The sequence below is a fragment of the Pantherophis guttatus genome, chromosome 2 (genome assembly GCF_059756535.1).
Source record: "Pantherophis guttatus breed Tessera chromosome 2, ASM5975653v1, whole genome shotgun sequence".
NCBI lineage: Eukaryota > Metazoa > Chordata > Lepidosauria > Squamata > Colubridae > Pantherophis > Pantherophis guttatus.
In genome coordinates, this window is record NC_142064.1 from 100,205,430 (window position 1) to 100,232,274 (window position 26,845).

At 39.0% G+C, this 26,845-nt stretch overlaps 1 protein-coding gene across 3 annotated transcripts in view; it reads left to right on the forward strand.

The window, feature by feature from the left end:
• Window positions 1–2,087: 2,087 nt before the first annotated feature.
• LOC117661772 (ephrin type-B receptor 5) overlaps window positions 2,088–26,845 on the forward strand; it is a 168,745-nt gene continuing 143,987 nt past the window's right edge. The window contains exons 1-2 of one of the 3 annotated variants that reach the window (XM_034410898.3): window positions 2,728–3,438; window positions 8,836–8,886. The gene's annotated coding sequence lies outside the window, so the exon portion shown is untranslated. Of the gene's footprint in view, window positions 3,439–8,835; window positions 8,887–26,845 lie in introns of all 3 variants that reach the window. The other 2 variants (XM_034410897.3, XM_087886459.1) reach the window with 2 other exon arrangements.

Sequence of the window (26,845 nt, forward strand, 5' to 3'; positions counted from 1 at the left end):
GTCAGGAATCCTCCCAGAGGCCCCTCACTTGTGGGATGCCTCAGGGATCCGTTCTCTCTCCCCTGCTCTTTAACATCTATATGAAACTGCTGGGTGAGATCATTCGTGGTTTTGGGGTGAGGTATCATCAATATGCTGATGATACCCAGCTTTACATCTCCACCCCTGATCACCCTAGTGATGCCCTTTCCGTGATGTCCCATTGCCTGGAAGCGGTGCGGGTTTGGATGGGGAGGAACAGACTCAGACTCAACCCTTCCAAGACTGAGTGGCTGTGGATGCCGGCATCTCGGGATCTGGAAGTTCCAACTTTAATGATCGGGGGGGAGACTCTTACTCCCTCCGATAGGGTTCGCAATCTGGGCGTCCTCCTGGATTCTTGGATGTCCTTGGATGACCATCTGACGGCCGTAACCAGGGGGGGCTTTGCACAGGTGCGTCTTGTGTGCCAGTTGTGCCCTTTTCTAGACCGGGATGCCCTCGCCACGGTCACTCACGCCTTCGTTACCTCTAGGTTGGACTACCGTAACACCCTCTACATAGGGCTGACCTTGGGATGCATCTGGAGGCTCCAGCTAGTCCAGAATGCGGCCACGCGGGTAATTACGGGGGCTTCTCGTTACTCCCGTGTAACACCTCTCCTGCGTGAGCTGCACTGGCTGCCAGTGGCGTTCTGGATTCGTTTCAAGGTGCTGGTGCTTACCTATAAAGCCCTTCATGGTTTAGGCCCGGGGTACTTGCAGGACCATCTCCAGCTGCTCTCCCACCGTCCCGTGCGCTCTCACAGAGTGGGCCTCCTCAGGGTGCCTTCAGCCAAACAATGTCGGCTGACAGCCCCCAGGAGGAGAGCGTTCTCTGTGGGAGCCCCGACCCTCTGGAATGATTTGCCCACCGAGCTCAGGACAGCCCCTGACCTCCTTTCCTTCCATCGTGAGTTGAAGACGTGGATCTTTCGTCAAGTTAACTGATCCGTTATGGGTGTACATTGTTATAATTTTAAATTGTTTTAATTGGGTTGTTGATTTTAATTTTATCGTGATTTGTATTGGATATTGTTTTTGTAAGCCGCCCTGAGTCCCTCGGGAGAATGGCGGCATATAAATCGCAATAATAAATAAATAAAATAAATAAATAAATGGGGAAACCAGATTCACTTAACAACAGTGTTGCTAATTTAACAACCACAGTGATTCATTTAACAACTGTGGCAAAAAAAGTTGTAAAATGGCACAAAACTCACTTAATACATTTCTCACTTAGCAACATAAATATTGGGCTCAATTGTGGTTGTAAGTTGAGGACTAGCTGTAGTTAGGAGAAATGGAGGGAAACTTTGAGGAGCCTTTGAGGAGGTTACAAATGGGTTAAAATGGCATCTCTACTTGTGTCACAGATTGGTCATGAGAACTTGCCAACTTTGTTTGTTGGCTTGTTGGATCTCCTGATAAGAGCATTTGCTTGCATTACTATTTAATCATCCTATTTTCTTTACCACATGTGCTAGCTGTGGTACAGTGAATTTGTACCTAATTCTGAAACATGCTCTCATGCAATTTAGCCTTTAAACAAATGTAACAAAATCCAGATGGCTGCTTTTGTTAGAGAAAAGTTATTTCAGAAGGGGGCAATTTGGATCCAAACATATGGGAAGTGTATATGTGTTTAACTCTCTCAATGTCTATGGTTTTTCTCTAGCTACTCTTCCCCTTCCCCTTAGGATTCCTGAAGTATGTTTATCTTTTGTGCACTATTTGGCTGGTAAAATACCTGCTGTTTGGCCTGATCAAGAAAAGTAGTTCAACACATTTTCAGTTTTAAAGTCTGGGAAATGTGAAACTATATGGGAGCTGTGATTGCATGACTCAATGGAAAATATCCAGATTTGAGATATACATTTTCTAAATTGTTTGGAAAAGTACTCTTTAGGAAGTTCAGGTTTTGATATTCTACAAGCAGCCTTGAAAATTACGTAGTAGTAAGTATACTGTTCTGTCATAATTGAGAAAGCTGAACATACACATTTTAATTGGTGGATTATTCAACTACAGCTAATCGCAGGCAACTAATTTCATCTTTTCCAAATGTAATTGGTGGAGTTGAAAATGAGTATTTAAAGTCTCTCTGCTGCTTCTGAAAGCTCTCAGCAAGAGAGAATGAAAAGTATTCAAAAATAAAAAGAGCAATTGCCTTTTTGTTCAGTGGTAAACTAGTTCCGACGTCCTTCAATACTCAAACTTGGAATCTACGCTAACGTCTTGGCCAGAGGCCAAATTACTTATGTTGAAGACAATTCCTTAATTAACTGGCAGCCTTAACTTTACCAGAAAGAAAACTTCACATTGAGCTTTTATGAAGGGCTTCCCGCTGAGAGTCGCCTCAGCAGTTCCACAGGTATCCCCACCGTTTGTTACGCCCTGAGGCCAGCAAGAACCTTTTTGGTCCCCGGTCCTGCTGCAGCCTGAAGCTGGGCGAGACGGAAGTCCGTGACGAGGTGGCGGCGCAAGAGCCCGGCTGAGTCCAGGTACCTTTTGGCTTAGAGCTCCAGGGGGGAGGGGAGGGGGGAATTCGGCCGAAGGAGCCTTTTGCCAGCAGCCGGGAAGGGTGCACGACAACAACTTTGCGGATTCCTCGCAAGATTGCTGCTGCTGCTGCTGCTGCTGCTGCTGGTGGTTGGGAGCGCGGAAGGTAGGGCAGGGCCTCCGCTTGGAGCTCCGCCTTCAGGACGCTGGGCTGCTCCGTTTGGGGCCGACGAAGCCGGTGCGAAGCGAGGAGGAAAGACCACGGCTGCCCTCGCGGGGTCTGTTTGCAAGAGAATCAGATCGGAGCCCCCGCAGCTTCGGATCGCGGGATCCTCACAATCCCGCTCGGAGCAGGGAATTTCTGCCAAGGGGAGCGAAGTCCCGAAAAGAAGCGCCAAGCAGGAGCGTTTGTGGAAAGAAACCTGGCTAGCTGGCTGGCAGAAAGGCGCTTTGACAGAAAAAAAAAAGCTGGTAGCCACAAGACACCTCCCGTCCCAAGCCGAAGATCTGGACTGGCCGACAGACTCCGGATTTGGCGAGTGGGAAAGGCCGGGCCAGAAAAGGGGGATCCGGAATCCCTGCATTGGGCTATGAGAACTCTCTCCGAGGATTGCTTTAGGAGCCCAGACAACAGGCTGGCTGGGCGGCCGGCTGGCAGGTTCCCATCTCGCGGAGGCGCTGTGGAAAGGTTGCTGCTAGCGAGATCCGAGTGAGTGGATCGTGGATCCCTTTCAGGGATCCCACAAAAATATATATGTCTGAGCGAGAAAGAGAAAGGGGAGCAGCGAGAAAAGAGCGATCGGAGGAGCACTTTTCCAGGATCTCATCTCCACCACAGATTTGAGCGACCCTTCTCCGCTTTTCTTTTTCCCAGAGAGATCCTCCCACTCCGATAGAGCATCCTGACCGCACCAGCCAGGTGGGTACTTTGGAGCAGAGTTGAGCCGCAAACTGCTCAATTTCGCTGCTTGCCTTCCTGCTTCCTGGGGAAAAGGGTCCTGGGGCCCATTGGAGAACCTGGAAGTGTGGCCCCAGGAGGCTGAGTCCATCCACGCTGGGGTTCTGCTTCCTCCCTTTTCCTTTCTACAGATCAGGCTTCTTTCTTGTGTCAGATGGCTTGGCTAAAGGGGGAGGGAAGTGGGGAGAAGAGGCATAATTGAAAAATCAGGTCATGATTTCAAACTGCTGCACAGCTGGCTCGTGGCTGTTCCACATAGAGGCAGCCCTTTTTGCTGTGTTTTATTGTTGTTGGATACACTTCTGTAGCTGTAATCTTCTCCCTCTCCCTTTTCACCCCACCAACCCCCAAAATTCTGGAGGGTTTATGAAGAGCATCTGTTGAGCTGTGCTTGACTTGTTTCCCCCCACTCCGCCCCCAGGATGAGATCTGTGTCTGTTGTGGGGGGGGATTGCATCCTATTAGATAAATGTATATTCCTTTGTGTGCAGGGCAAAAAGAGCCTGGGGAGAATTGGGGGTGCAATGGATCTCTCTCTAAGGAGAGATGGGGGTTGAGGGTCTCTAAGGAGAGCAGAAGAATGCCCTTTTATGTGATACCAGCTGCCTCACCTTGCATCTTTATTGCCCTGCTAATATATTTTGAATTCCTAGAGAGAAGAGGGATTTGAAAACATCTGTGGTCTCTTTTTCACAGCATAGGTCAGCTTGCTTGCATCTCTCCCTCTTCTGTGAAAAAGAGATTCTTCTCAACCCTAATGCAATGTTGCAATGTTCCCTTTGCAGCTCCCTTTGCCTGACAGAAAAAAGCAAATGGATATTAGAGACAGTATTACTTACATCACCTGGAATTCCCCCTCTCCATTTGCCCTGGCCTGAAGGGGAGGGGGAGGGAGAACCCCCTTCTTATTAGAAACACGAGTCAAAACATGAAACTTGTCAAAAGCTTTCTTAAATCACAGCTAATCCGCTCCCCCTGCTAGGCTGGTCCAGACTGGCTCCCCGCTCTCTATTATGTGGGATACACAATGAATGATTTTTCCTGTCTTTGCACAGATTATGCATTGCATTTACAAAGGCAGTGGGAATCACACAGACATGGATTTGTTAATCCAGTGGAAAGCTAGTATGATCTGCTACCATGCTTTTAGATTGCTAGATAGGGCTGTGGTAGCCATTGGCCTTTTTACACAACCCAGTGGTGTTTGTGTGAGCTGCTTTTCTGTGTTTCCTCTGGTTTCAATGTCCAGTTTTCCATGCGTTGTGACAGGGAGGAATTGTTTCTGACTGAGCACGGCTTACTATGTTGTAGCTGCAAATGCTGAAGCTTGCAGGATCCAGCCTCACAGCAATAGCCTAGGATGAACATTCTGTGGTAACCTAAGAGTAGGGTGTATATTTATGGAACAAATTATTTTTTTTCAGAGACTGACTAGAAGGAGATTGGAAAGAAGAACCATTGGTAGTTTTGTATCTATATTAATCCCCTTTCAACTCTGTTAAGCAGATTTCTATACTTTTAAAAAAATCTGCAAAACCAGTTTGAACCAGAGGTAATAGTGGAACAAATATATGTTCTGTGTAGCTTGAAAAGGGCTGCCTCTCTCACATGCCTTTTCAGCACTCTAAATTTACATAATTTATACAGTCTAGGAACAGTTTAACCCTGAATCTGTTTATAAGATTGCAGCCTTATGTGCGGCAGTGCAGAACATACAGTGACGTGCTGGGTTCCATTCGGCACCTCTTCCTTGGGGAAGTTGCCACCTGCCATTCAGCTTTTGGACTTCTTGCTGTACAGTTCCATGTGCAAGATGCTCCTGTATTGTGGTATGAATGGATAGAATTGAAAAATGTTCCAGAACTGGGCTGTGCAAACCGATGAATCCAGCTGAGCTGCTCACAACTGCTAACTTAAAACCATCCCTGAGGTGAAGTTATTTCCGCCTCTTATGAAGTTCCTCTACCAAAGCACACACAACTGACAACTTGTATTGGGCCACACAGCTGTCCAGTTGTACTTAGACACATTTCAGTGCCCGGCTCCAATCAATCTGGCGTTTACCTGAGGAAGTTGCTTGCATTCTTCTGTTGGTGGGCAATTGAGAATATATTTCTCCTCTTAGAAATAGTTTAGAGGTTGAAACAAGTGTTAGTATAGACTTTCTTTGTCTATGGAGATTCTCAATCATGCAGGTCATGGTTGTCCCAAAAGTGTTTTTTCAAAAGGCAACCGGACTTTGTTTTCCCTTGAAGACGTTTTGCTTCTCATCCAAGAAGCTTCTACAATTCTCATCCAAGAAGCTTGTTTCAGTTCTGAGAACTGAAGAAGCTTCTTGAATGAGAAGCAAACTGAGAAGCAAGGGAAAACAAAGGTGCCTTTTGAAAAAGCACCTTTGGGATATAGGCTTTCTTAATCTCTTTTATCACTTTCCAATTCTTTGCCAAAATATTGCTGTGATCATAACTTTTTTTCCTTATCTACTGGTCTTAGATTGGATAATCTCACTTTTGCTATGGACATTTAATATCCTGTTTATCCTAATGGTGCTTGTGCAAGTGAATTTCCCTGTTAGATGATCCATGTGCATGCAAACTCCCTTTCTTGATCACACTTTGCTGCTCCTACTGGCAGCAAAATCTATTCCCTGCATTGGCTGGTAAAGCTTCCTCAGTTGACCCCAGACCTCCAACAGAGACAATTTTTACTGCCAAGATGGAGACTGTTGCTCCTTGTGTCTTGCATGCTGAACTTATTATTACTTATTATTATTGAACTTACATTGTATTGTTTCCCCTAAAGTCTTCTCTGAGTTGAGCTTGACTTCTGGTCACTTAAGTACTTGGGCCCATGATATTTTCTTGTCATGATATGGATTTAGCCAAGTATTTCTCCATCTTAAGATGTATGGACTTCAACTCCCAGAATTCCCCAGCCAGCATGCTAAGGAATTCTGGGAGCTAAAGTCCACATATCTTGAGATTATTGAGTTTGAGAAACCCTAGGCTAGCCTACCTGGACTTCCTAGAGGACTTCCCATTCAAATACTGCCGTAAGTTGCTTAGATAGTATATCTTGTGACTGTAATAGAGATATTGCCAGACTAAAACAGGGATCTTGCTGGATCAGAAAAAAAAGTCTCATTTTGTCTGTTTTCATCATTGTTTTCCAGAATGGTAGTTTGATACTTCAGGGAAGCTCAAAAAGTTTTGCATTTTGTGTGTATTGATATTTATTCTATGGACACTTGAGCTAAAGGCCAGAAATGTATTTTATAGCACATCCCATTTCCTTTGATTTGCTTCAGTTTTGGCCATGGTGCTCTACTGGAGACTGAAGTCCCAATGCAAGTAATCTTGAGGGTTTTTAGGGGTTTTAATTAATTTAATTAATTGAACTGTGGATTATCCATCAGTTTTGAAATACCCTCTGAAGAAGGTAATCATATTAAATAAAACTATCCTGTGAAATGCAGCTGATCTACTGATTGTTATTCGACGTTCCTAATTATTAGTAGCACTCCAATACTCTGAATTTAGTGGTTGCTTGTAGTTTCAATCTTGCCTCTAGTTTTTCTCTCCAGTATTTTTACAGGACCTTCTAGAATCAAAGCATATTCTGGACTCAGTATCAAAATTATTGAAGCAGATTGAATCCAAGTTTCTTTTCAGAGACGTTGGTGGGCTACCTGATTATCATGTTATGGTCTCACCACAAATGTTTCTTCATATATCAACACATTAATGTGCCAGAGCTGCTCACAATCTGGGTTCCTTGGACACATTCTATCAAGAACAGCTGTTTACAGAAAGGTATAATACTGGCATGAAGTTTATTTGATAGGGATGGATCTGTTGATGATGGCCAAGGATACATGCCAGTGTAGGCAATTTGCTATCCCCATTTTTTTCTTGTATAACTCGGATCCTCTTTGACTTCATTGCCAACATGATATCCTACAAAACACATGATTGCTATAGTAGAAGGCTAAAATAGGTTTTGTATAGTTTACAATAAAGCAAAACCCCCACATACATCTAGAAACCCAGAATCATACATGTGTATGATGAGACCCCACCACTTTGCCTTGCATAATTGAAGCCTCTAATGCCCTCCCCAACTACTAAACTGGTTTGCCATATTATATGCAGTCTGGGCTACACATGAAATCTTATGTGGATGGAATCCCAATTCTGTCAAGGATGCTGAGTTTTGAAGCCTTCTAAATTATGCAAACTCACATAGTTTGTCTTTTCACAATCCATAATGCTAATTTTACTAGACTGCTTCTGCTGATTTTGGAATGGAAAGGGAAGTTTCTACTTTGGTCATGGAAAATCTTGTTTCTTGATTTTAAAAATCTTTACATCTTCAAGAAGCTCTCCTTCTCAGAGAAAGCTAAACTTTGTGCAATAAAAATGCACTGCCAAATTGCTCCATTTTTATGGGCCTGAGTATAATAGTCATGTACACACACTGTTTGATTCAGCAAGGATTTATAATATGATTTGATTATATATTGATTTCTGAATGCTATTTTCCAATAAATTATCAAAGGGAGAAATTACATGGTTTTACTCTGAGGTATTTGTTATACAATCTATATTATCTATTAGTAATAATTATGTAGGATTATTTAAATTTGTTTTGCCACTTGCAAAAGTTAAGCTACCAAATCTATCTAATTCAATTATTTCTCAGTAGCTTCTAGTATATTTCCAGGCCCTTTAAAAAAAAATACCACCTGGTTTTGATCTTCGCAGCTTGGAGCTGTGGGACTTGTGAAATTACTTTTTCCCACATATATGTAATCAATTTTTTAATGCCTTATAATATTACCGTGCTACTTCTTGAATTTATACTTTGTTGGAAGCTGCCATGAAAACATTCTGTAAGAGAATAGGTAACCTGTAAACACTTAAGAATAATAATGGATTTCTTTTCCCTAGGGAGACAAGCTTGCATATAAGTACTTGTCATTTATAAATCAACAATTTTGCTTTGTTTCACCAAATCTATCTGCACATACGTATAACAGATGCAAGGCAGAAGAAGCAAAGAAAAATTTCTCTATGTGGTTTCCTGGAGGGGATATCTGTCTATCACAGGAAAGACAGCAGATTAAAATTTATAAATTTTGAATACTATTTCTTCTTCTTCTCTTTCTTTTGTGAAAAACTAAGGCAACTTTTTATATTTTTTTAATTCCTTTGAACAGATGTGTTGTAAGGGCTGATTCAGGCACACATGTGAATTCCTTGCAATTTTCAACATGTGTTCAATAGAGATCTATTGCACAATAGAGATCTATGTGCAACATTACAGATAGATCCAAATCAGCACATCTTCCTTTTCTAGACTCACGTGCCTAATGAATGGGAAAGCAGGATTGGACTCTGAGCTCCACTGGTAAGTTTATACATCTCCCCAGCACTGCCTATTAGTGTCCATGTGGTTGTATATGCATGCTCGGGAAAGGAAAAACTCATGTGCCTGAGCTTCTATGGGAAGCTTTTATTGCTGAAGTTTTTTTTTTTTTATTTGATTTATATACCGCCCTTCTTCGGAGACTCAGGGTGGCTTACAATGCACTAAGCAACAGTCTTCATCCTTTTGTATATTTATACAAAGTCAGCTTATTGCCCCCACAACTGGGTCCTCAATTTACCTACCTTAGAAAGGATGGAAGGCTGAGTCAACCTTGAGCCTGGCGAGATTCGAACCTGCAGTAATTGCTGGCAGCTGGTCTTAATAACAGGGTGCTTTAGACCACTGTACTACCAAGACTACTAAGTTTGATAGCAAATTACACCACTGAATTTCCAAAGGCAAAAGGAAATAGCAAGAATGTGTTTGTTAGATGTATATGTTGCTTTCCTTTCAGGAGGTCAAGGTAGATTATAGTAGTTCCTTCTCCCATTTTCCCCCTCAGCAACTATCCTATGAGATAAGTTGAGGTAGAGATCCAGGTTGATGTAGTGGTTAAGGTGGTGGCCTAGAAACCAGGAAACTCTGAGTTCTAGTCCCATCTTAGACGCAAAGCCAGTTAGGTGACCCTGGGCCAGTCACTCTTTCTTAGCCCTAGGAAGAAGGCAATGGCAAATGACTTCTGAGAAAACTGCAAGTACTTCTGTCTCAGCAGTTGCCAGGAATCAAAAACTAACTCAAAGACACAACACACACAAAAGTGAGACAGGCTGACCTGAGAGAGAGTGACTGACCCAAAATCCCTCAGAGAGCATTTGTGGGGGAATTTGAACTTGGTACCAGTTCCGGTACCAGTGCAGTTACTTAACGATTGTATCACAGTCTAATAATTTCTGAAATTATCCAGGATGATATGATTACTGGTATATACAATTAAAACTCAGAAGTGTTTTGGAATAAAACTGTTTATTTTTTAAACTATTTTTTTTTATCTTTTCAAAAGTCTCTTAATGATAAAAACAACCCCTAAATGTGGGTTTTGTTTTTGTTAAAATATAAGCCGGTCAAAGACCAAAGCAAAGATGATGATGTTTAAATATATGCAGTTCTTTTGGAAGTGGTTTAAGAAAAAAATATATGGCTAAAATAGTTATGCATCTGTGTTGTACTCTCTGGTAAAGCTTATACACATTCTTTCTGCACGTGGTGGGAGCATCTGGCTGGCACTTCTGGAAGCAAAATATTTATTTTACATTTTCATTCATTTGTTTGATTAACTACAGCTTTGGATTTTTTTTTTGAAAAAAATCTGGCTCTGCTCACTTTCATCTTTGCTTCACTGAACTATTCTTACTGCTCTTGTTTGCACTTTGTACAAGATCAAATATAGCTATTGGATCAAAAAATAGTTGTTCTCTCTAATCAAGAAGGAATCCCTTTTCACTTTGACAAAAAATGAGCTTGCCTGTGGGTGTTTGTTTTTTTGTTTTTTTTGCCTGCCAAAGAGATAGAATTGAGAAGAACCTTGCAATAACTGTTCAGAAATGTATTGTTAGGAGTACTTGAGAAACTTCTTCTACAGATTTGCAGTTTTCAATCCCGCCATCACTCCACCCCCGAAAAAATCCAACAGGTGGTAGGAATTTTTTTCATTTTGGAACCCCCCCCCAACACCAATTAATTATGATTTGTTTTTTAAAAAAACTCTACTATTTTGGAGTATTGATCTTTTGCAAATGAACCCTTAAACTGCAAATGCCGTCATTTTAAAAAATGCCGTCACAGATCAGAGTGTCTCGCAGTTCCTGGTTGTTGCGCTGGGATAAATTCCCTGCACTGGGAGAGAATTGTACAGTATTGCAGAGACACTTTTCTTGCCTACAGGTTGAAAAGGAGTGCAGCCTAGCAAAAGCTTTACCACTTGATTCATCTGATTGTATAAAGTGGCCCTTCCGCAGCTGGGCTCTTCTCTTGTATTAAGCCTTGAAGGAGGTCTTGTTAATTGATGAGGTGTAAATGGCTTTGTCAGAGAGCTGCTTGTAATTCCAAAGGGACACCTGCTTATCCGTTTACACATGTCCCTGCAAAGATTTTTTCCCCCCTTTCCTGTACACAAAATGCTGTTCTGTACTGTTCCTTTTCCATCACCTCTTTGTCTCAGAAACTCGGCTGCCTGTAGCTTGTTAACCTCCTCTGGCTTTTCACATCCTCTCCCTGCTTCCCTCCTTCTCTGTGTGTTCCCCATCTGGGAAGGTCACACAGAATTGATGCAGGGCAAGATTGCTCCAACACGTTTTTTTAAACAGCACCTGCTCATTACACCTCCCTTGCCGTCCTTCTTGCTTTCTCTTCTGAGATTCAGTCATTCTGAACATGCATTGCCATTTGTGCACTCGTCTTCACCTCTTCTCTAAGTCTCCGAGCAGAAATCCATCCTGTGGCAATTATTAATGCACAGATCTGGCTTCCTAGTTATCTCCGAGATCTCAAGGCTGTATCACTATAAAGTACTCAGTATCTAAATAAGTGGCTCATTTTATCAATCCTTGTGTCTTTGCAAGCTTGACTGTGTAGGTTTAGCCAGCTACATCTTTCCTTGATTGATTGTTGGGGAGAAATTTTCATCAGTTTGTCAGAAAATTAAGAGCACTCTTGTTTTTTTGGGATCCTGCGGCCGTTAAAATTTAACAGCTAAATTATCTCACATCTCCTTCAGTGCTCTTTCCTTCTACTCCGCGATAGCTAATTATAATTTCCAAGGAGCTCTAATTTGTCCTTAATTCACTATCCGTGTAAGAGGTATCTGATCATAGGTGGAACAAAATGACTTTTTTGTTTTATGAATTGTTTTTAAAATTATAAATATGCAAGGAGAAAAGTAGTTAAAAGCAAATGGACTCCTGTAACAGGTGTAGAAACCATATGGTATGTCATATGCCCAGAATAATATCGACAATATGGACATCTTAATGTTGACCATTGGAGAATTGCCAAGTATAACCACCAACTGTTTATGCCATTAATATGAGGGTGGAGTTCCTGCAGGGAGATTTTTTAAAAAGTCAAGGTAACAGCTACAACTATGTGATCAAAGCCCAACCAATTTTTGATCCCTTCTCTGAAGACACCCCTGCATGAGGGAAAAATTAACATTAAATTGCACTTAATGTGTTTATCTGTATTTATAGATCATGTGCGGTTCTGAAATCTTGTGAATGGATTAAAAAAAAAGTGAAGGACAAACAACATTTGGGACCACAAATTGCTGAAGCAGCTCTAAAATGAATTAAAAGGGAAAGGGTCAGACTCTGCTAGAAAATGCCAGTATTTTATATAGTCTTGTTATAAAAACTGAAACTTGTATTTATTTTGATATTCATATCTTTTGAACTTGTATATTTGTAATTGGTTCATGTATGCTTAGTGGAGGGAACGTATGGAAGTTCACATTATATCTCCAAAAATGGTGCTTGCCCCCACTTAAATGCTTATTTCCAATTTCCTCTTTTATAACTAAATATGCTTTATGCTCAGTTGTTTCATCTGGCTCAAAACCTAACTTCTTCACACAAAAATATAATTGTAGCTAATTGTTGCTTTGAGAACTATGTGAAAACAGAGAAGAAACAAAAATTCATTTTGTTTCCTCCCAAAGACTACAACTGTAGATTTGGTCTGCTATGGCAAATACCCAATATATTTGTATTTGGTTTACCTTCTCTGTCTTGGGATTCTTAAAATGTGGACCTCTCAAAACACGAATTTGGGTGACTTTTTTTACCTCTCCTTTTCCTTCTCCTCCAATAATATATAGTGAAGAACTCCAGTGGATTCAGAAGTATGCAAGTTTGTTTGTCCTATTTCATTTTGTCCTACTGAAGGATGACATTACTCTAAAGTATTTTTAAAAATAAGGAAATTTTCTTAGCTTTTGTTAGGTAACGTCAATAATTTATTAAACAAAGCGCTTAACAATCTCTTTGCTGCTCTTCTTGACAACTGGGAAGGACCTGTGTGAATGATCTGTGCTCAGGAGGCTGACTGATTCAGATACTCAATATGTTGTTAGGTAGATGCTCATGGTAAGGCAGAAAAATCAATGGTAACGGGCTTGCTCATCAACACCTGAACACGCTGCTAATCCATATTTTACAACAGCAGCATGTTTAAAAAGCTGTTGAGAATCTCTTGCAGTTTGCTGGTAATGGGTACATTTAGGAAATGGCTATTGGACGGCTGTTGGTGTTTCCAGAATCTGTCTCTCCATGAAAAAAAAAAAAAAAATTAGCACAACGGGATGAGGTTGCTATAGGGGACTTTTTTCCCACCTCTTTTGTCAATTTGGCTCCATCTGTGCCTTGCATGTTTTACTCTGAACCATGCTGACAGAAAAGCTATATTCTTTAGGGAGGTAAAAGAAGGATATTAGAAATGGAAAGGCTACACAGTAAAGGTAGTTCAATCAATCTTGTATTCTTCTGCTTTAACTTTTTATTCCTTTGTTATTTCTAAATTTGTTTTTAATGATCCAGATATGTTAGATAACTATAATGCTAGTGATACAGCCTGGGGATAATAAGATCTATGATCCAACTGATGATTATCTCACAAATTTTATGAATCAGTCTGACAAAATATATTGGACATACAGTTCTGTCCTTTCTCTCGCTGTCTAAGGCTTTTTGGCTTTTTCTGCCAGTTTTCTTCATCCTCTTGTTGCATCTGCCAAACCATGTTGTTATTACTTCTGAACCACAATTTGCTCCAATTCCAGGTTGAAAACTCCTTTGAAAAAAATGGCTTCACTTCCAAAATAAAGATAATTTATTGTTATAGTTGGTCAGATTTTAGTAACATGGAAAGTTTAACTTCTTATGAAAAAGGGAACAAAAGAATGTGATGCTGCTTTTGCATCCCAATTGATATCTTAGAATAAAGATCTAAATATGATCTCTGATTTGAAGCATGGCTTATAAAAAATAGGCATTTGTTGGACCTGATTGGTTTGCTGGAAGAAAATGGGCAAGATCCATTTTCACATTTTATTTTAGCAATGAGTTTTACGGCAGCTTAACAATTTCTCTTTGATCTGATACGCATTGTTCCTCAACAATGGTTTTGAAGTCATGTGGACTTTAGGCAAGGTAACTCTGCACCCAGTTCATGAAAAAAAATTGTCAATTGTTTTTTTTTTTTTACCAGTTGAGTGAAGGAGGCAGGGTTTGATTTTGTTATGTTTCTATATCTGATTGCCAAGAAAAAGTGAATGGCCAGTAGTCAATTGTTGTTTTTTCCCCCAAACCCAATAGTTTGAATAATAACAGCTGGCACCTCTTCTATTCATGGTAAATACTCATAGAACAGAATCTTTTTGCTCACTTATAAAATACCCTTCATTCAAAGAAAAAAAAAACCAAACAAGCAACATAAATATTTATCAGTCATACATTGTTTTTGATAGTGTGTTGGTTGCCCCTTGCATCTTCTATTGTTCTTTTTACTGTTTACATATGTATTTGTTTTTATGCCTTGCCACCTGCCCAGAATTATTCAATTAAGTTAGGAGACTATATTCATTTACTAAATAAATAAATAAAATTTTGCATTGGTTATGACAAACCAATGTCAGGCTATGTTCATATGTGCTATATTTGCTGAGGCCATTTTCTAAATTGCTCTGGAACTTACTGTTGTTAGTACAGAGGTGTATTTGTGTGTGCGCGCGCGTATGTTAAAAAAATACAGCCTTAGAAGAAAGAAAACAATTGGGGAGGAAAAGGGAAGCTTATAGAGAATTAAGGACATTTTGTATGCTTTTTCTAGAAAGGTAAGGATACGGGGAGAAGAGACAAGGGCTCAGAAGCTGTTTGGAACCAGTTTTATGGTTGAAGGAGGAGAATAGAAGAAGCACTGAATTGAAATTCAGGAATTCCTAGGGAAAGTGGGTAGGAAAGCATGATTTACGTGTAAAAGAAAAAAAGAATAAGAAAGCTCTGGGGCCAGTTTGGGAGATGCTAGGGGCCAATTGAAGAGCAAGTCAGGAAGAAAACCTCTGAGTGATCCTAGGGAATATTAGTGGCTACATTATTTATAGCAAATGGACAGCCGAAAAGGAGGTTAAAAATCCTTCTTGACTACTAGTCTCTTGTATCTGTGTTAAATTGTGCATGTCTCTCATTCTCTAGATATGTTGTTGATGAATTAGGAGTTTAGAGAAGAGCAGCAGAAGCTATTAACGGGCCGCAGAGGATTGATGAGGTACATTACTAAAGGGATGGCAGATACAGGCTAAATGATGACTAAAAAGATTGCTTACAACTGTCTGGAGAGTGTAAAAAGATAGAGAAGGTATGTTCCCCCCTCCAATGGATTTAAGCTTTCGATAGTCAAAGTGCACCCATTTTTTAACAAATTAAGATAGAACGAATCCTTTTTTATCTGAAAAAGTACTGTTATTGAGCAAACATTCCCTACTCCTGTCATGTACAGGTTTGACCTTAGACAGGACAACTAGAAATTATTTTGTGAAGGATGGAAGTTGTAATCCAATAGATCTGGAGGGCATGAGGTTGAGAAAGGCTCGTTTAGAATGTTTAAGAGTATATTGTAAATTACCCAACTCATGTGTTTCTTATTAGTTGCAGAGGTATTTAGAGGAATGGCTTGTGAAAAGGTATAGATCATTCTCAAACAAGTAATTCTGCTTGTCCCATTGGAAGGATTGGAAGGAGATCTGTGACTCACACAGAGCTGCACTGAGCTGTTCACCCCACTTCACAATACAATCCTTGAGAGATCCAGGGGAAAGCAGAGGAGTATTTTTGGTAAGGCTTCCTGAGACAAACAGCTGTATTCTCCAAAGTGGTGCTGAAAGCATCTTTGCTTGGTTTATTTCAAGTTAAGCCACACACATACAAATATTTGTCTCCATTTGACATATGAGCAAATTTGAAAAAGATGTTAAGTAAACAGATTCTTTCTCTGCATCCTTATTCACTTTCAAGTTTGCATGATTCCGTGAAAACAACTCAGCAGACCCTCAAAGTGGGAAAGGATTCGATCCCTGCAGAAAAATTGTCTGGGTTCGTTCCAGATCTAGCTGTGAATCAACACAGACATTTGCTCTGGGTGGCTGAGTAGTGGTGGTAGTGGTAGGGAAGCTCTCTCCCTCACTTTCATATTTTGTGTGTGATTGCATGGTTTTCCATTCAGATGTGGTTGACAGGGCAAAGAGGTCTCCTCCAAGCCCCATGGAATATAAATGAATTTGTGATGGTATAGGGAGGATGAAAGATGGGTTCTGTCTGAGGTTGATATATTGCTGTTGATTCTAATTCCAGCACTAAAAATACAAGCACATTAGAATGTGATGTTATAAAGCCTTTTCTCCAAGATTTGGTTGAATTTCCACCAATCGGTAAACTGGAGCAGAAAGGCACCAATCAGAAAAGCATAATTTTCAGAAAAAAATGATCAAGGCTTTCTAAATAACTCTGGAGATGTTTGCTTGCGCATATGAATCTCAAAACTGGTGATGGTGATGGTGAAACGTATGTTTATGAGTAGAATAGAATAGAATAGAATTCTTTATTGGCCAAGTGGGATTGGACACACAAGGAATTTGTCTTGGTGCATACGTGCATACGTACATAACAGAAAAGATAGATTCGTTAAGAATCATAAGGCACACCATTTAATGATAATCATAGGGAAACAGTCAATATAAATCTTAAGGATACCAGCAACAAGTTTACAGTCATACAGTCATAAGTGGGAGGAGATGGGTGATAGGAACGATGAGAAGATTAATAGTAATGCAGACTTAGTAACTAGTTTGACAGTGTTGAGGGAATTATTTGTTTAGCAGAGTTTAGCATTCAGGAAAAAACTGTTCTTGTATCTAGTTGTTCTTGTGTGCAGTGCTCTATAGTGTCGTTTTGAGGGTAGGAGTTGAAACAGTTTATGTACAGGATGCGAGGGGTCTGTAAATATTTTCATAGCCCTCTTTTTGACTCGTGCACTATACAGGTCCTCAATGGAAGGCAGGTTGGTAGTAATTGTTTTTTCTGCAGTTCTAATTATCCTCTGAAGTCGTGTCTGTTTTGTTGGGTTGCAGAACCAAACCAGACAGTTATAGAGGTGCAAATGACAGACTCAATAATTCCTCTGTAGAACTGTATCAGCAGCTCCTTGGGCAGTTTGAGCTTCCTGAGTTGGCACAGAAAGAACTTCTTTGTTGTGCTTTGTTGATGACGTTTTTGATGTTGGGTGTCCATTTTAGGTCACGAGATATGGTAGAACCTACTGTTGATACTGTGTTCTCTGGTATTGTAATTGTAAGAGGTTATGCAATCTTGGGCTCCCTTACCTCTCTCAATTTTAAGCTGACTTGAGTAGGCTCAACCTGGCCATAATATTTTTTCCAGTCACCTACATTATGACTCCCATGCTGTGGATTGTTAGATAATATAGGAGACAGCAAGAGGACAAATTTATCCATGTTTTCATAAAAGAAAGGCCCAAGACAATCTCCAAATAAGTATGCTGCAGCTTAAGTATATTGCAATGTTTATTAAGGATTCTGCACTTAAACTCTGATTCTGATCTTTGTGTAGACATGCCAAACATTTGCATGTTCTTGAAAAGCAACTTCCCACTTCTAACAAGCTTTTGTAAAATATGCTTCCCAGTGTGTATTATAAAATTACATTGAAAATTAATGTACCTAAAATTCTACTGAGAACAAACACAAAACATGTTTATATATTCCTTTCAGAAGAGGTAAATAAGGTTAACCATAATTAATCTTTTTTTTTTTTTAAAGCTCCAATGTTATTCTAGGAACAGATTTTTTTAAAAAAAAAAGGAGGAAAAGGGGAAGGAAAGATCTTGCCCTGGGACAAAAATAAAAGAAAACACAGATATTGTATTAGATAAGATGAACACATATTAACATGGTGAATCTTTCTTCACTTATTAATTTCCCAAAGTTTGTATTAATAGTGTTGATTTTCAGTAGGTTCAGAGAAAGCTGACTAGACCTGACTCTTGGTCTATCTGACCTAGCTTTTCAGAAGCTGGATAGATTCCCAAAGGTATGGACTTCACCTCCCAGGGTGTTCAGAAGTAACCATGTTGGCTTTGGGCATTCGAAGAGGTTGACAGAGTTTGGGACAGTTAATCTGGTTGCAGTCCCCAGGGCAACAAGCTGAAGTACAACCTGGAAAAATCCTAGTTCCTCCTTTTCTTTACTTCACATCTGTGTTAATTACAGCAAATTAACCCTGACTGATGAATATTCAAGACTTGGTAGGATTACCGTAGTTAAAGTGTGTAACTTTGCCAAACATTAAATAGGCTCTGCTTTTTGTCGCAAGGCATGGCTGTATCATTCCTTGGGTAATGCTTTGCTTTCTACTGATTGCTTCTTGTCTGTTCTTGTATACCTTGGTATGTACCCATTTAGCAAAACCCATCCAACTTTGTGGTTAAAGTTTCCCCCCCTTTTTTTCTCAGTACCATCCCAATGATCAAAATCAGCTTATGGCATGAACTGGAGGGCTCAGGGGTGTAATAAGAAGCAGTGATTTGGAATTTGACAAAAGCAAGACTGGATGTAAATATTTAGGCGGCAGAGGGGGGAAAAAAAGAGGGGGAGAGGAACGCAGCCGGTATTATGTCCAGTGATCTCAGCCACAGTGTGACTTGAATTGTGAGCACTGTAGGGCCTTTGAAAGTTCATGGTTATTCAAGAACAGACAAGAAGCTTGCCAGTCTGCTGCTGCTTCTTCGTTTCCTCTCCAGCATTTCTATGTGGGGAATGTTATTTTCTGTTTCTGTAATTGGAATTTCTGAATTGTAGTTTTCAACTTGGCACAATATGTCACTAAAAACCACCTAGATGATCCGGACTTATTTTTCTTTTTTCTTTTTTCAAAGTACTTGCTTATAATGGGGTATATATTACCATTCCCGCTAAACCCTCTGGAATCCTGCTTCCATCAGGACTGGCAGATGGAATCATGCATGCCATTGTGTAAACTTGCCTGCTTGAGTATACATGGGAGACGTGGATTTCCTCAGTAATTATCATCCTTTTCTGTTGTCTAGAAAAGGCTTATTTGAGATGCTTGTCAAATACTGTCCCTTGCCAAAGCATTTACTCTTTAAGTTAATGGCCCGTTTGTTGCTTTGAAGTGATAAACTCTGGCAGTCTAGACTCTTTCATCTTATAAGAACTTCAGTTGGGGAATCTTTTCACCATATTGTTTCACTTCAAAAGAAATACTGACCGACTGTAGGAGGCTTGTTAACATTGGCCGATGCTAAATTAGCATGAGGAATTAATTCAGCCTCTGTGAAGCTGATTGGTTCAGAGCTTTTGCTTTAAATTTATTTCATATTCTTTCATTTATTTATTTATTTATTTATTTATTTATTTATTTATTTATTTATTTATTTTCTTTCTTTCTTTCTTTCTTTCTTTCTTTAAAAAAAAGATGTGATTTCTGTGGAAGGAGATGAAACGCATTTGAGGAAGTATTTGAATAAGGGATGAAGTGGAAGGATATGAGGCTATCTGACTCTGCGGTGTTTCCCATTTCTCCTTGAGTGGCAGTTCACAGCTGTATATTGCAGTCAACTGACAGATTAAGCTCTGCATCATTTTCTTTGTTCTTTTTCATGTGGTCTTAGTTAAGATGGTCCTATGCTATCACCTTGCTATGCAGCCAGTCAGCATTGGCTATAGACCATCGACTGGAAAGATAACCGTTTGTAGCCTGCAAAATTTTTCTCACTTTCTTTTGATGCTCATGGAAGGATTTTACAAAGATGGGGCCATCTCAGCTTTGTGCAATATATTGTAATCAGAATGTGCCTTTGACTCTTTGCTAGGATGCCTAAATATTTGTGTGTGTGTGAAGTGGGATTGCAGAGGAAACTCTTTATCTGATGGCTTATTTCCAGCCAGTAGGTCAAGTATGGTGGTGAGGTCAGAGATGCTACTTTATGAGGAATAGCTTGAGGTTTTGATAGCCAGCAGGCCTTAACAGAGAGAACATGCATGTAAGGCAATGGCAGGCACATGGGCTACGGGAGAGTCTCTCTCCCCACCATCGTAGTTTCTTTTTTTGGCACCAGACCAAGAGGATAAAATTCTGTTTGAGATTGTGGCAATCCTCAGCTGAAGACAGAAATTTTAAAAGGTATAATCCTGGCTCCACACTGTACCTTTCTAGTCACCTCCAAGTACGTCTGCGAAGATTGTAGGGAATCAACCATAAGCCAACATACAAAGAGTGACTCTCTCCATAGCTCAGGCATGCAATTATATTCTGAGTTAGGCGCCTGAGAAATATTACAAAGATATAATCTCCCCATATTGGGTAATTAAAAAGAGCACTCAAACCACCAGCGCACCCATCAAGTTACATCTTGCCAAGAGAAAGAAACTAGTGCAACTCTTCTGAGATCCCCTTCATTTTAAATAACTCACAGTGATCGTGAGGATGTAGTAATTAATGATGAGAAGATAAAAGGATATTGTCTCTCTTAACCATTAATTCAAAATAATTAAAAGCTCTTTACCAGCCTCCACGTGTGAAGTATGTCTGCCAGTCCCCACTGATGATACCTGGCAAGTGCAGTGAGTCTTCATTTTGGTCACACAGTCTGGGTGGCTTAGCAAAGAGCTCTGAGAGGTTGAGGTTCAGTTTGAACTCTTGTCTGGTGAAACAGACAACCTTGCAAGGAATGGCTTGGAGCAAGTAGGGTTTGGGATGCTTTTATCTTTATTCTTTATTACTATTTTAATGAATATGTCCCTTTTAACCCATCCCACTCCCACCGGGCACTAACTCTTTAAAGAAAGGACCTCTTCCTTAAGCTCATATAATGAGTTTATATATATGCTAATTTTTCTGGACTGTTGGCTTGAATTTTCTCTTGTTTTGGGAAAAGGCTCTGGAGAAAACTATGGAAATGTGGAAACTCCTAAGGGGAAGAAAGGAGAATGCTCCAAGAATGTCTGAGAAACACTCTGAAGGTTTAGGGTGCCACCACCTATGAAGGACCAAGACTTATTAGTCCTTAAAGGAGATTATCAGGGCATCTTCTATATACCGCTCTGTCTTCTATTTTGGAAGAAAGATGGGATATAAATCTAACATACAGTAGATGTCCGGGGAAGACCCTCTGTGTGTGGCTCTCATCCTTGGAGAGGAAAACTCTTGCATCTGCTGGTCTAGGTACATGATTGCAAAGATGGACTGCCTCTGTGGAAAAACGAGAGTAAACTATACGGCAGAATTGATGATATTTCTTTTGCTTTCATGGATTCTAGGTGACTTCCTCAGTTGCATAGCCAGGTTCTTTCTTCAGCTGGAGGTCTGTCTGTTTCAACCTACTTTATCCTGGACTTGCTGGCTCCTATAATAGCATGAGATCCAGCCCTTGGGAGAACACCACAATGAATAAGTCCAAAGATCATAAACTACAGTAAAAATCATGGATGTTTTCTTTTTTTAAAAAAAATTCTGGGAGTTTTTTTCCCCCTTCTGTTCAATTGTGTCCGATTCTCAGAGACTTCCTGAACAAGTGTTTATAGTTTTCTTGGCAAGGTTTTTTAAAAATGGTTTGTCATTGTTTCTTTTCTAGGGTTGACAGAAAATGATTAGCTCAAGCTCACCCAACTTAGGTTTATGCTTCAGGCAGGACTAATATTCACAATCCCCCAGTTTCCAGTACAGTTCCTTAACCTCTACAACGTACTGGCTCTCTAATACCAATACTACTTTCTAACACTAATAATAATACTCTCTAATACTAGTATGGTATAGTGGTTAAGGTGTTGGGTTAGGAGTGGGGGGATTCAAGTTCTTGTTCCACCCTCAGCCATGGAAACTCATCGGTCAGTCATTTTCTCAGCTCAACTGAAGGAGGGAGCACTATGTACCCTGGAGCTCTTGAAGGGAAGGCAGGGTATAAATCTAAGATATGAGTAAATAAGTAAATATATACAAATGAATAGGAACAGGTCACAGCAAATGGCAATATATAACTGACCTTGGCTGACCTCATAAAAACCAGGCTTAGTTAAATCTGGTTAATATTTGGAAGGGAGACCATTGAGAAATCCCAGTATTATAGACTAGCCTAAGAAAGTGGGAGGAAAGTCAGTTTGGAATAAGGCAGCACTGAATTGTTTCTATCATGTTACCAAGAAAACTACACAAAGGTATCTTTGCTGTAACCAGACGGTATGGGAGACTTTATTAATAATATGAGAATATTACAACATTTCAGAACAGTAGTTCCTAGGTGATTGTGCTACCTTGCTAGCTAAATTATGCTAATGAACATTATGATCATGCTAAGTAGGAAACATCCAAGTTTAAGTTTGATTTGAATAGAATCTAATGACTCCTATTATAGTCAGGTCAAAATTATTTTGCTAAAGCCTTGGTCAGAGATATTTTTATTAGAAACAAGGCAATATACACCTTAGTAACAAATTAGAACTTAGTAGTGGTTCCCGATTACTATGAAAAGTGCAGTCATTTCAAACAGACTTTCTTGTCTGACAACAGACGGTTAAAAGATATTAGATTGCCCAATGTGTAGTTCTGTTCTTGACATCTTGGATTTTATACCACTGTAAAGACTGCCTGTTTCAACTTGCCAATTGATTGACATCTGGAATCTCTATCTCTGTATCATGGAGGCTTTGTAGAGTATAGTATGTGCTTTGAAAATCAAGACACAATTGCTTTGAGGTGCTACAGAAGTAACTGATCTGTTTCTTTTTTTATATATATAAATTTTATTAGAGCATTTTGTTATAGTTCAAACAAAAAATCAAAATCAAATGTATAATAATTTTTCTATCGCGGTGTAACATCGCCAAAATATCCATATATATATATATATATATATATACACACACCAATAATCAGAGAGTAAAAATAGAAAATATTTACAGATTCTTGTATACAAATTTACATTTCCAATACTTATCGATTACCATAAATATACCGTCATCTATAATTATAATCCAACATTATCCTTTGTCTCTCTCCCATTGTTTCTGGGTCCAATCATACCACATATTCCAACTATCATAAAAGTCTGAGTCTCTTTTACCCTTGATCAGTTTTGTAAGTCTATCGGACTCTGCACATTCCATGATTTTATAAATTATTTTTGAGTCCGTTGGTAAGTCCTCATTCTTCCATTCTTGTGCGAATGCCAGTCTCCCTGCAGTAATTATGTGTAGCATCAAATACCATTTAGTCAATCCAATATTTGCAGGTCTAACCCCCAACAAAAAGCTCTCTGGTTTCAGTTCCACTCTACAGTGTGTGATTTCAAGCAACCATTGTCGTATTTTCATCCAATATTTAGCTGCCAGTGGGCATGTCCACCATTGGTGGAAGTAACTTCCATTGCTATGCCCACATTTCCAGCACTGTGAAGATGTCCCAGGGAACATTTTAGCTAATCTTGCTGGAAGTAGGTGCCATCGATAAACCATCTTATAAATATTCTCTTTATAAGAGGATGCCATAATTAATTTTAAATTTTTAAGCCAAATCTCCTCCCATTTTTGAAAATCCAATTAATAACCCATATTTCACCCCCAAGCAATCATGGAGTCTTTAACGACTTCCTCCCCTGCTTTCAATGATAATAGGTAAGAATAGCATTTCGATAAGACTTTTCTGTCATTACCTAATAAAATCTGATCTGTTTCTTATATATACTCTTCTGTGGGGAAGAGTATACCTTCCCCACAATATACGAAGAATTGTTTTTAGATATGTTTTTTATGCTCTTTTACCCCCACTTCCTCCTTCATATCCCACACACATATCCTTTCTATCGTGGTACTTTGTGGATTTTTCTCCTGCCTTAAACCAAGATTATCTCTTTCTTCTTTCCTTTTTATCTGCCTTTTCCAGATTGACCTTTTATTCCAACTCAGGTGGCAACCTTGCCCTGACAAGGTTCTCTTTGTCTCCACTTGTTTGTCTCCTTTGTCATATCAATCTTAGATGTTTCAGGAGAAGAAAACGTTAAAATTCTAAAAAGCTTAGGCCAAGCTAAGATCTTCTGTAGGGCTTCTTTCCTATTCCTTCACTCCATAAAGAGAGGAAGAGATTCCATTTGGTGGTGGCACCTAGTTGTAGAATACCCATAGAAAATCACTTGCATCATCTTGAAGGTCATCTTGGCATGCATGCAATAAAAAACTTACAATATTGTTTTCCATGGTCTTTAACTTGGACAATTTTTTCCACCTTGGCTTCTTTTAAAGAATTGTACATTTTGCAATAGTTTTCCATACGCTGCTGCTGCTGTAAACTTTGTTATATTTCTTTTATCCCAAATGGCTTTTGTAATTATTGTTACATTTAAATTTTATCCAGCTGGCTCATGAGCTTTTGTTCATGAATGGTACATCAGTTATTTCAAATAAATAAATAAAGGAATTAAATTAACCAAGACCAGATTATAAAAATACAAAGTTGCCTTACGGTAATTTTAGTCCATTTGTCTGGCTTAATACTGTTGACCCCTTAGTGGTCTCGAGCAGTGGGCCTTGTTAAAAATGGATTTTGGGGGATGTTGATTTTGATTTGCAGTCCTTGGAGAGAAAATGGAAGGATAATCCTCCACCATCTACACTGCTGCAACTTCTTCTAATGGAAGAATTCTGGTTGAAATTTCAGATTCTTATCAATGATGAAAAAGTGGGTTATTTAAAGAATAAATCATAGTTTGGATTGACATTTTGTTCTTGGATGTGATAATGGCAGCAAGACTTTCTATATGGTCAGCATTGGAAAGATTCACAATGGAAAAATGGTTGGTAAAGGTGATTTTGCTGTCTGGGATGACAAAATTCACCTGATTAAAGAAAAGAAATTGGCTAAATTTCATACCATCTGGAAGTCTCTTTTGCACTTTTTGCCTGAAATAGAACAAAATGAAATCATGATGTAAGGATTTTAGTATTAGTAATATTTATAGATTATCTTTAAAAAATGGAGATCATATAGTATTTGTAAACCAAGAGTTCAACTCTTTTTATTTATATCTGCTGTAAAAGAAATCAGTAGTCATTTTTTGTCTTTTAGTTTCTATATAATTTATTTTATTGCACATCTATCCATTAATTCTCTCTATATTAGGACTTTCTATTCTCTCGGTTTTTCTGTTAGTTTTTATTTTTTATTTAAAAACATTTTAAATTTATTTTGATTTTTAAAAAATTAAGGAAGTTGTATTTAAAAAATAAATCGCAATTTGGGGAATTAATGATTTTGGACTAAAATTATGAAAAAAGAATATATTTTTTTTAAAAAATAAATCAATAATCAAGATGGTTCCTGGCTTGAGATGGCTTTTACAACAGATCAGCTTCTTTATTATCTCTCTAAGCTCTGATCTGGTCATTCTTTACAAACACCACTCGACAGATTCCCATTTTAAAGAATATTTGGGAAGGATGTACTGAGAAAATTGAATGTTCTCCTGATACATAAAACTGTGACTTAAGAATCAGCCACTATGTGGGTGCCATTCTTTGCCTGTTTTATGATAAATCAGGTGGGCCAAAGCAGGGTTTGAGACCTTTGGTGTTTAATGCTTTGTGAAGGGCTGAGGCCAGAATTTGTGGAATGTGGCTTCAAAAGTGGAAAAGACTAGATTTTTCATTCTCTTGTTTTTTAATAGGGGGTTCTTTTAAGGACTGGAGCTACAAAATTTGCTCATTTCCAGTTTTGAAGTGCAGGACAACTGAAACTGATTTATGGCTGATTTAGCTGGGGCAGTCCTGGAGGTGATAGATGTAGTTCAGAAGCTGCAGGTTATCTGCCAGGGATGTTAAATCTTATCTGTTTTCTGCTCAAAAGTTAAATCGGCTGAGAGTTAAATATTAGTGCCAGGATCCAATTAATTCAGTTGGATAAAAGTGGGACTATGTGCTTGCCAAAGCCCATCAAATATCCAAACAAATTCAGATATACTTGATTATATTAAACATGGTTCAGTAATTCAGTTTGAGGGTTTAAATTGAAGGAGTGATTCGGTCTGATCAACTGGAGTGAAACTGAGAATCCCTACTATATAATATTGTTTCAGATAAATCCATTCAATATTTATATGGAGTATGAAAACCCATTTCTATCTTTACTTCGGTGTTTGAATGTCTTAAGAATAAGACCCGGTGGCTCTGAAAGACCAAAAAAATTTACCATATTTCTGATTATGCATAGTTATTTCGTATTAGATTTATTTATGCTACAATTTAATGTAAAAACTTCAATTTAAAAAAAAAAACAAATTTGAGTCATTGTCTTAAATAGCCAAATGGGGGAAGAGGTGATGCTGAAAGCAAATGAGATGCATTTGTTGTGTAGCCCAACCAAGTTTTGACTCTAGATTTACTAACTGTGCTGGAAGAACTGGAGGAAAAATTGGTACCCTTGATAAATCTGAGATCCAGTTCTTTTTGGTGTACAGAATAATGTGTACTAGGCACTATGAAACTCATCTCCAGATGTCAATAATTTAACATTTTCTCTGTATGAGAGGGTGAGATCACTTAATCCATTCTTACAAGCAGCAAGAATGCTTGTGATTAAGGCGATGACTTTCAATCAGTTTATCAATTTATCATGTAATAAATATTTCATCATTTACCTACCTAGCCAAAAAAAATCCTTTACATATGTCAGATGTATATTTTTTTCTAAATACATTCCAAAATTATGAAATGTATTAAGACTAAGGGTTTTTTTAACCTGCTATTAAGCTCACACATTTGTCCTGTGAATTAGTTAGCCCTCATCAATCCTAAAGTCATAGCTTTCATAGCTGACTCATAGCTTTCACCTTCTGAAAAAAAAAATCTTACTTTATAAGTCATCATTTAACA